General features: G+C 51.6%; 1 long non-coding RNA gene across 1 annotated transcript; it reads right to left on the bottom strand.

Annotated features, from left to right (window-relative positions):
* Positions 1 to 903: 903 nt before the first annotated feature.
* LOC102469277 (uncharacterized) lies at positions 904 to 4,226 on the bottom strand. Its single transcript, XR_336857.1, has 3 exons — positions 4,151 to 4,226; positions 3,463 to 3,581; positions 904 to 938 (listed from the first exon to the last, which is right to left on the bottom strand). It is a non-coding gene; the product is annotated as an uncharacterized LOC102469277 (long non-coding RNA).
* Positions 4,227 to 9,109: the final 4,883 nt, after the last annotated feature.

The following is a 9,109-nucleotide window of genomic DNA, read 5'->3' as shown; positions in this document are numbered from 1 at the left end:
CCGAAAGCCGGGAAGAGAGCTCTCCTGAAACCACCCTGATCCTGGGCTTCCTGACCTCCTAAAGTGCAAGAAGATAGATTTGTGCTTAGGCCCACCCAGTACAGCGTTCTTCCACGGCAGTCAAAACAGACGGAGGCACCAATGTCCCTACTGAGGACGAGGGCTGCCTGGCACGCTGCCTGGCATGGAGCAGGCAGCTGACGATGAATGTCTGAGCAAACAAAGAAGGAAATGGGACAGTAAAGTCTCCTTGGGGGGCGTGGCTCTGGAGCAGCCCCAGCAGCAAGTGAGCGATCGGACCCTGCACAGGGCTCCCTAGTTTCGTGCCTCTGGCCCCTGGCTCCTCAGGGTCAGTCTGCTCCCTCCATGTCCACAGACTCAGGCACAGGAGGCTCAGTGGCAAGGCCAGTAGTGAGGGAGTGCCAGGCGATGACTGACCTTGGGTGTGTTTCTCTCCCCCAGGGGCCTGCACCCCCACCTATAAGAGGAGGACCCTAGTGGGAGGGTTAAGTCCTCTGGGTCTGAGTCTGGAAAACTGGTGCTTGAGAAATGTGGTGAGCAGAGCAAGGCCACAGAGGCTGGCGGGCCAAGTGGTCGTGTCCTTCTTGGCTTCCAAAACTCCACAGCATCCTCCACCAGTCCCACGGCCATGCCTGTGTCCACTCTCTTCTGGCCAGAAGTCTTTTCTGCTCCAATATGGTCGTCATCTTTGGGGCCCCCTCTCTGGGACGCTTTGCGGTTGGGTTGGGCCGAGGCAGTATATGCGCACCTGCCCCACAATCCCCCTTCCCGTCACTCCCCCCCATATTCACTTGGGCTCTCTCATCTTTATTTCCATAATGCTCCAGGCATTGTCCTCCGGATTTTCTGCTGTCAGCAAACTCCCACCTTTGGGGTTGGAAGCAAGCAGGGCTCCAGGCGTGTTCTGTCTACCTGAGCTGATTACAGAGCATGGTCAGTTCATGAAAGAGGATCAAGCTGTAACTTTGTGATTTGTTTGCACTTTTCGTCCTATTTTTAAAATTTTAAAAAATTTATCATAGGGTGCATGCCCTCACTAGAGAGAATAAAACGGAGAGAGAGAGAAAGTGAGAAATCACCCCCAGGGGAAGACCGTGCCGCAGTTCCTTTTCTTCCACTCTCCTCTCGGGATTTTGGGCATGCACACACATATGCCCACTGTGTATTTCAAGTCACCAGATCTGCGACTCAAACCACCTAGTCAGCCATATGGCACACAGCTGCCTTAACCTCCATACCACCTGGCTGGCCCTTCTCTGCACTTCCCTATATGCAAATATTCAGAACATAAAATAGAATTAAGGCCCAGCCACAGTGACATGTGCTGGGACTAAGACAGCTGGGACTACATGGAAGGTCCAGGTTCAATTCCTGATCCAACCTAAAGGCTGGGGTAGTAGCATGCACCTGTAATCCTAGCAACTCGAGGAGGCTGAGACAAGAGCCCGGGCCAGCTTTGTGAGCTCAAAGCTGGCCCAGGCAACCTTGAGAAAGACCCTGTGAAAAAGGAGTTGGCCTGAGGGTGGGAACTGTAGTCCCAGACCAGAGGACCACAATGGCAAGATCCTGTCTTAAAATAAGCAAATGAATTAGAATGAAAAATAAAAAGATTTGGGACCAGCAGGTGGCATAGTGGTTACATCATTGGCCTCCCACATGGCTGACTGTGGTTCAAGTCCTAGACCCGGCAGCTTGAAACTCATGCTGAGTGCATGTGCATGTGTGCTCAAAATCCCAAGAGGAGCATGAAGGAGAAGGGATTGCAGCATGATCAGCCCCCCAAGAGGTGATTTCTTGCTTTCTTTCTGTCTCTCAGGCAAGTGTATGTGCCCTATAGCAAAAATCTCTCTTAAACAAACAAACTAATTAATTAATTAATTAAAAGATTTGAAATCCTCAACAAAAAAAAAAAAATTCTGGGTCCAGCAGGTGGCCTGGGAGTTAAGGCACAAGACTCCCACATGGCCAACCACAGTTCAAGTCCCAGACCTGATGGCTTGCTTTCTCAATTTTTCTTCTCTCTCTCGTGAGCTCATGTACCCTATAACAAATTTAAAATTTAATAATATTAATAATAAAATTAATTATTCTTTTAAAAATTCTAATTTAGCCATATATCCTATGACAATGAAAATGATCTTTTCTTCAAAAGATGTGAAATACACTTTTAGAGTGACCGCTGAGAAAAAGAGCTATGTCAGCAGAATAAGGGCCCCAAAGATGTCCATGCCGTCGTCCCTGGAACCTGTCACTATGTTACCTTACCTGGCCAAACAGACTTTGCAGGTGTGATTAAGAGTACGGATGCTGAGATGGAGAGTTACCCTGAACTGTCCAGGCAGGCCCAATCTAATCCCACAAAGTCTTCACGTTGGACAACATTAGTGAATGCCCAGAGCAGAGTAGTTTAAACAGCCTCAGCCACTGAGCACAGGTTCAAAGGAGCTTCCACTCAGCCCTGGAAGCCAGTTCCTGCTGCTATCACGTGAGTGTGTACTAGTGGCTTCCCCACCGCTCATGACTCATGCTTCTCCTCTGCCCGGAATCCCTGCCCTAGCCTCTTATTCATCTGGGAAGTTCAGTCCAGCCACCCCAGATCTAAATTGCAGCAGCTCCAACACTGGCCTTTTCATACCTGCTACGAAGGTCGAAGGTCAAGGAACTACCCTGGCAAGGTCCCATCATCTCCCTTCTGCCATCCTCCTGCCCCTTTCCATCCACACACACCCACTCTTCTTAGCCTCGGCTATTGTCAGAAATGCCACCGATAGCGCTCTGCTCCTTTTAAATAGATCCCTGCTAAAATTCCTCAGGGAGGCACTAGCCTTAAAATTATTATTAGGCCTATTATTGGGTCCTGAAACCTTGGTGAGGAAACAGGATTCAGAATGTTTTTAGTTTTTTTGGTGGTGGTTGTTTGTTTCTCTTTTTTCGCCAGAGAGCACATGTGCTTGCCGGAGAGAGAAAATCAGAGAGTGAGGGAGAAAGCACTACCTGCCCCCCGACGGGGCATGGTCACGCTGCAGTCCCTTCTCCATTCCTCCATCCATCCTGTCAGGATTTGAGGCATGCACACACACACACCTGACATGCTTCTCAAGCCCAGGGGCCAGGATTCAAGCTGCACAGTCGGTCAGGCGGGATCTGGCTCCCTGAACCACCTGGCCACCGGCTGGCCTGGCTTCAGAGATGCCGAAAGAGGAAGTGCCTGGGGGTTCTAGGTGCCGGGCAGATACACACCACTGCTCCTGCAGGACCTGCCCTGTGCCCGGCTCGTCAAGGGTATAGCCCAACCTCTGGGGAGGGTGCTGGGGGGCAGGGAAGGGTGAGCCAGGGGGAAGCTGGCACCCGCCCCCTTTCCTGCCTCCTCAGGTTGGGCCCCAGGGCGCTTGCGTGGAGGCTATTTCCTCTGTCACAAACACGCTGTCTCTGTGCCCTCACCTGAGCCTTGGAAGCAACTAGCGTTGTCTTCGTGCAATGAGGTCAGCCCAACCCAGAGAGGCTGAGCGGTGCTCCAAATCACACAGCTGCTTCGGCCTGGAGCCAGGACTCCAACCCTCCTGAGGCCAAGAAGGAGGAGACGTCAATACACACTCCGCATGGCTTCGATGGCTCTGCTGTGGTGTCAGCAGGGAAGGTCCATTGGGGTGACTGGTCTTGGAGGGAGCCCACCACATGGGACTGCAAGACGGCTTCATAGCTGGGAAGTGGGGTGTAGGTCCTCCAGGGCAGGGAGTGAGGCCAACGGTGGGCAGGAAGAATAAAGGAAGACATTTGATCACCAGGAGCCCAAGGATGAGCATGGTTTGATCTGGGCAGAGCCCTCTGGATGGAAATCTGTCGGCGGGGAGATGGTGGAGGAAGGGCTGGACAGTGGCACAGTGGGAAGACACGGCGCTCTGTGAGGCAATTCCGTATGGGGAGGTCCCTGGTTCAAGTCCAGAGACATGGGCACAAGTATGCCCACAATTGAGAGCTGGCTGAGGCTAGGGTGGGTCATGGCATGGGGGCTCTGTCAGGGATCTCTCTCTCTCTCCGTTAGAGAAAGAGTTAATCAATTAATTAATTAGAAAGGAGAAGGAGGAGGCAAAGCTATTCTAGATGTCCCCTTGGGCCTTTCTAGCCCGACCTCTGAAGATGGCGCGGGGTTGGGGGTGAGGAGAGCCCGAGCACGAAAGCTAGCACCCGCCTCCCTTTCCTGCCTCTCCAGGTCCTGCTCCCAGGGCTCCTGCGTGGAGGCTGTTTCCCTTGTCACAAACACGCTGCCTTTGTGCCCTCACCTGCCAGCCTTGTTATAGGCCATGACCCAGGGGAGCCTACCCAGCCTCCCTCGGGGCAGGACCCTCCCATGTCTCCAATGGCACCCCCTAGCACGCACAGCCCGCAGCTCCGGGGTGGAAGACAATGGACCTGCTCACTGCCCTGTGCATAACTTAGAACCAACCTGCAGCAGGCACCGCTTTACTGCTCAGGCTCACGGGCCCACAGGGGTGACGAGAACCCTCTTAATGACCAGCATTGGGTGCCAATATAAAATCAAATGGCCACATTCAAAGTAACGGGCCAGTCACTGGTGTGGCAGTAAAGGTGGCTGGATCTCACATGGCCGACTGTGCCATTCAAGACCCGGACCTGGCGACTCGAAAACACACAGGGCGTGTGTGCATGCGTGCCAAAATCCAGGAAGGAGAAATGGAGGAGAAGAGATTGTGGCATGACCATCTTCCATGGGGAGGAGGGTTTTCTCACTTTCTCTGTCATGAACACACAAGTATATACTCCTGTGGCAAATGTTTTTTAAAAATTAATACATAGCTTTTTTTAAAAAAAAAATGCCTACAAGATGTAAGGTCGTGTCCTCTATCTCTCTCTCTCTCTTTGTTCCCCATAGGGTATGTGCGCCCACCAGAGAGAGAGAGGGAAAGTGAACGATGACCCTCCAGGGGAAGGACCATGCTGCAATCTCTTCTTTTCCATCACCCTCTTGGAATTCGAGGCACTCACACACATGACCAGGTGTGATTTTCAAGCTGCCAGGTTCAGGACTCAAACCGTGGTCAACCATGTGGGAGTCTAGCACCTTAACCACCAAGCCACCTGCTGGCTCCAGGTTGTGTCATCTTTATCTTTGATTTGGTATTCATAAAAATTTCACTACACTTGAGAACTTTTTGTTAGATTTCCTCATGCAGTAAGAAATCTGAGGGTGCCAGGGGGCCGATGAGAAATCAGAAACCACAGGTTATGGAATTTTAGCTTATTTAGCAAACATGCATGCAAGGCTTAGCCCTGTCCTGGGCACTACATAGTCACTTCATAGTCATCCATGCACTGAATTCCGTGAGTAAGAACCATCGTTAACCCTGTTTACAGATGAGGAAACTGAGGCACAAGAGGTTGTCCGAGGCAGTTAGGTAGCCGAGGAAAGTCAAAAGCAAGATTGCAGAAATGTTTTCAGAACATTTGAGGGAAAATGTACACTTGCGAAGGGTGTCTTCATGTTAGAGATGGCCTGGGCCAGGCTTCCTACAGCAAGAGCAGCTCAGGACGACGGCCTCCGGACAGTCCCGTCCTCTAGCCTCACCCTGGGGACTGCACAGAAGCAAACATGGATGAAAGAAAAAAAATTAACTCACCTTCCCTTTGGAGGGAGCGTGTGGAGAGGGAGCTGGTGCTGGTTAATAACACCCAGTGTGGGGCCAGCAAGTGGCACAGTGATTAAAGTGCTGGATTCCTGCATGGTGGACCGCGGCTCTAGTCCTGGATCCTGCAGCTTGTGAATCACAGTGGGCACGTGTGTGTACCCGCCCAGGGTTCCAGGAGGAGAGGCGAGGAGAAGGGATTGTGGCACGGCCGTCCTCCCTGGCAGGTGATTTCTCACTTTCTCTCTCTGTATCTCTCCAGCAAGTGCAAGCACCCTATGGCAAAACCTTTAAAGAAAACAAAAACCACTCATCCTGGCCAGCCACGGGGCACCACAGAAGCACAGGACTCTACAATGCTGAAACCATGTGAGAGGGTCCCAGTTGGCTTCCCGAGGCCTCCCTGTACACACCGGCACTTGTGCACCCATGACCCTGGCTGGCTGAGGCTGGGTCTAGACTGTGGCCTGAAGATCTTGTTGAGTATCTCTCTCTCTTTCAAAATAAATAAATGACTTTTTTTTTTTTTGAGAGGTTTTTGCTATAGGGCGTGTGTGCTCGCCAGACAGAGAGAGACATAGAGACAGAAAGCGAGAAATCACCCCCCAGGGGGGATGGTCACGCCGCAATCCCTTCTCCATTCTCCTCTTGGGATCTTGGGCAGGCACGCACACGCGCCCGGCGTGAGTTTTAAGCCACCGGGTCCGGGACACGAACCGTGGTCAACTACGTGGGAGTCCAGCGACATAACCATTACGCTAACTGCTGGTTCCCAATAAATGAATTTTAAATAATAATAATAACAACACCCCATGGGCCCAGCAGGTAGCAGGGGGGTTAAGGTGCTGGATCCCACATGGCTAGCTCTGTGGTTTGAGTCCTGGACCTGGCCCTTTGAAAACCAAGTCAGGCACGTGTGAGCATGTGCCGAAAGTCCTGAGGAGACTGGAGGAGAAAGAATTACGGCTTGGCCATCCCCTTTTAGGGGTGATTTCTTGCCTTCCCTCTTCCCTGCCTCTGTCTCTCTCTGGCAAGCACATGCAACCTATAGCAAAAACTAAAATAAAAAATAAAGAAAGATGAAAAGAAATAACAACAATGTCTAGCACTAGACTGAAGTCTCTGTCCAGCTGGTTTAACCCTCAGGTTAGGTGACTGTGCCCTCATCATCTCTATTTCACTTTTAAATTAAAAAAAAATATTATAGGGACCAGCAGTTGGTGTAATGGCTATGTCGCTGGACTCCCATGTAGTCGGCCCCAGTTCGAGTCCCAGACCCAGTGGCTTAAACTCATGCCAGGCGTGTGCATGTGTGTGCCCAAGATCCGGAGAGAAGAATGGAGGAGAAGGGATTGTGGAATGGCCATCCCCCCAGGGGATGATTTCTCGCTTTCCGTCTCTCTGCCTTTCTCTGTCTTTCTGGCAAGTGCACGCACCCTACAGCAAAAACCTCTCAAAGAAAAAAAAATATTTTGGGCAGGCCCCATGGCCTAGTGGTTAAATTAGTCCAAACCCCTCTTGGCACACTGCATGGCTTGAGTTAAGGTCCTGGCAGCTTGGAAAACAAGCCAGGCTTGTGTGTGTGCCCCAAATCCCATCAGGATGGAGCAATGGAGATGGGATTGTAGGTGGGACCATGCCAGTGGGGGCGCTGTCCTCCTCCCGTCTCTCTCGGGCTCTTTCCACTGAGCACACATATCCCTCTGGAGACAAAAAAAAAAAAAAAAAAAAAAAATTATTTTTATCTAAAACATGTATTTTAGTGAGCACACATATCCCTCTGGAGACAAAAATAAATAAATAAATAAATTATTTTTATCTAAAACATGTATTTGTCTGCTCATTTTTTCCATGAGAGAGTGAAGGTCACATGTGGGTCCAGCATGGCCACCACTGCGCCACTGCCTGGCCCTGGGCTCCACTTTACGGTGAGAAAACTGAGGCTCAGAGATGCTAGTGGCTCATGCGGGGGCACAGCCAGGGCTTGGCGCCATGAGGAGCCTGGAGAGCCGTGCAGAGCCTGGCAGTGCTTGGGCAGGAGCGCTCTGGCTCACGCAGGTGTGTGGACGGATATGTCTGGCACACGCTGGGCTGCGTGCAGGTCCGTGTGGCACCCTGGAAATGGCCGGTCTTCGCAGCCTCCGTCATTCTGAAGACCCAGCTGGGCAGGTGTTGTCATTCATCTGCTCTGTCAGCACCCCCACCTACTGGGGCAGGCACTGAGGGCTGGTCTGGGGAACACAGGGAAGCCTGAGGCCAGGCCTCAGTGTAATCAGCCGGCAGGCTGCTCCGTGTTCCAGTCCTCTCTGCTGTTAGTAACAGAAGATGTCTGCTTCGGGGTTGTTGACGGAAACAGAAGTGTGTTCAGCTCACAGGTGGGAGGTCCCAGGTCCACAGTCACACCCAGTGAGGGGCTTCTGGCTGTGCCACAGCCTGGTGGGGGACAGGCGCACACGTACTGGTGCCCCGAGTCTCTGCTGGGCTCACGCCCTCTCTGCATAACCCACCAGGAGTCGATTTTGAGGGCCACACCCTGATCACAGAATCACCCCCAAAGAACCCACTTTTTTATTTATTTATTTATTTATTTATTTTGGCTATAGGGTGTGTGCACTCACTGGAGGAGTGTGGAGGGAGAGAGACAAAAACAGAGAGAGAGGGAAAGCAAAAAATCACACACACACACACACACACACACACCACATCCGAGGGATGGCCATGCAGTAATCCCCTCTCCTCCTGGAGTTTTGGGCATGCAAGCACACACACCCGGTGAGCTTCTCAAGCCGGTGGGTCTGGAACTCAAATCATGCAGTTGGCCACGTGGAGTCCAGCCGCCTTAACCTCTGCGTCACCCGCTGGCCCTTTATAATTTACTATAAGATGTGCTTACTTCACCAGAGAGACAGAGACAGAGACAGAGAGAAAGTGAGAAATCGTCCTCCCAGGGGATGACAGCACCACAATTCCTTCTCCTCAGTTCTTCTCTTGGGATTTTGGGCATGCACACACAAATGCTTGGCGTGTTTCTCAAGCCACCAGGTCCAGGAGTTGAACTACAAAGTTGGTCATGTGGGATCCAGCTGCCTAACCACCATGCCACCTAGCTGACCTTTTAACACCATGAAGGTGTTAAGTTTCCTCTTTTTTTTTTTTTTTTTTTTGGGGAGGTTTTTGCTCCAGACAGAGAGGAGAGACAGAGAAACAGAAAGCGAGAAATCACCCCCCAGGGGGGATGGCCATGCCGCAATCCCTTCTCCTCCGTTCTCTCGGGATCTTGGGCACACACGCACATGCACCCAGCCTGAGTTTTAAGCCACCGGGTCCAGGACGCGAACCGCAGTTGACTACATGGAAGTCCAGTGACATAGCCATTACACCAACTGCTGGTCCCCTTAAGTTTCCTCTTAATACCTTAACAATCAAGTTCTCTCTCTCTCTCTCTC

The sequence above is a fragment of the Tupaia chinensis genome, unplaced genomic scaffold, assembly GCF_000334495.1.
Source record: "Tupaia chinensis unplaced genomic scaffold, TupChi_1.0 Scaffold143651_1, whole genome shotgun sequence".
NCBI classification, from domain to species: domain Eukaryota; kingdom Metazoa; phylum Chordata; class Mammalia; order Scandentia; family Tupaiidae; genus Tupaia; species Tupaia belangeri.
This window is presented reverse-complemented; position numbering and strand designations above follow the sequence as displayed.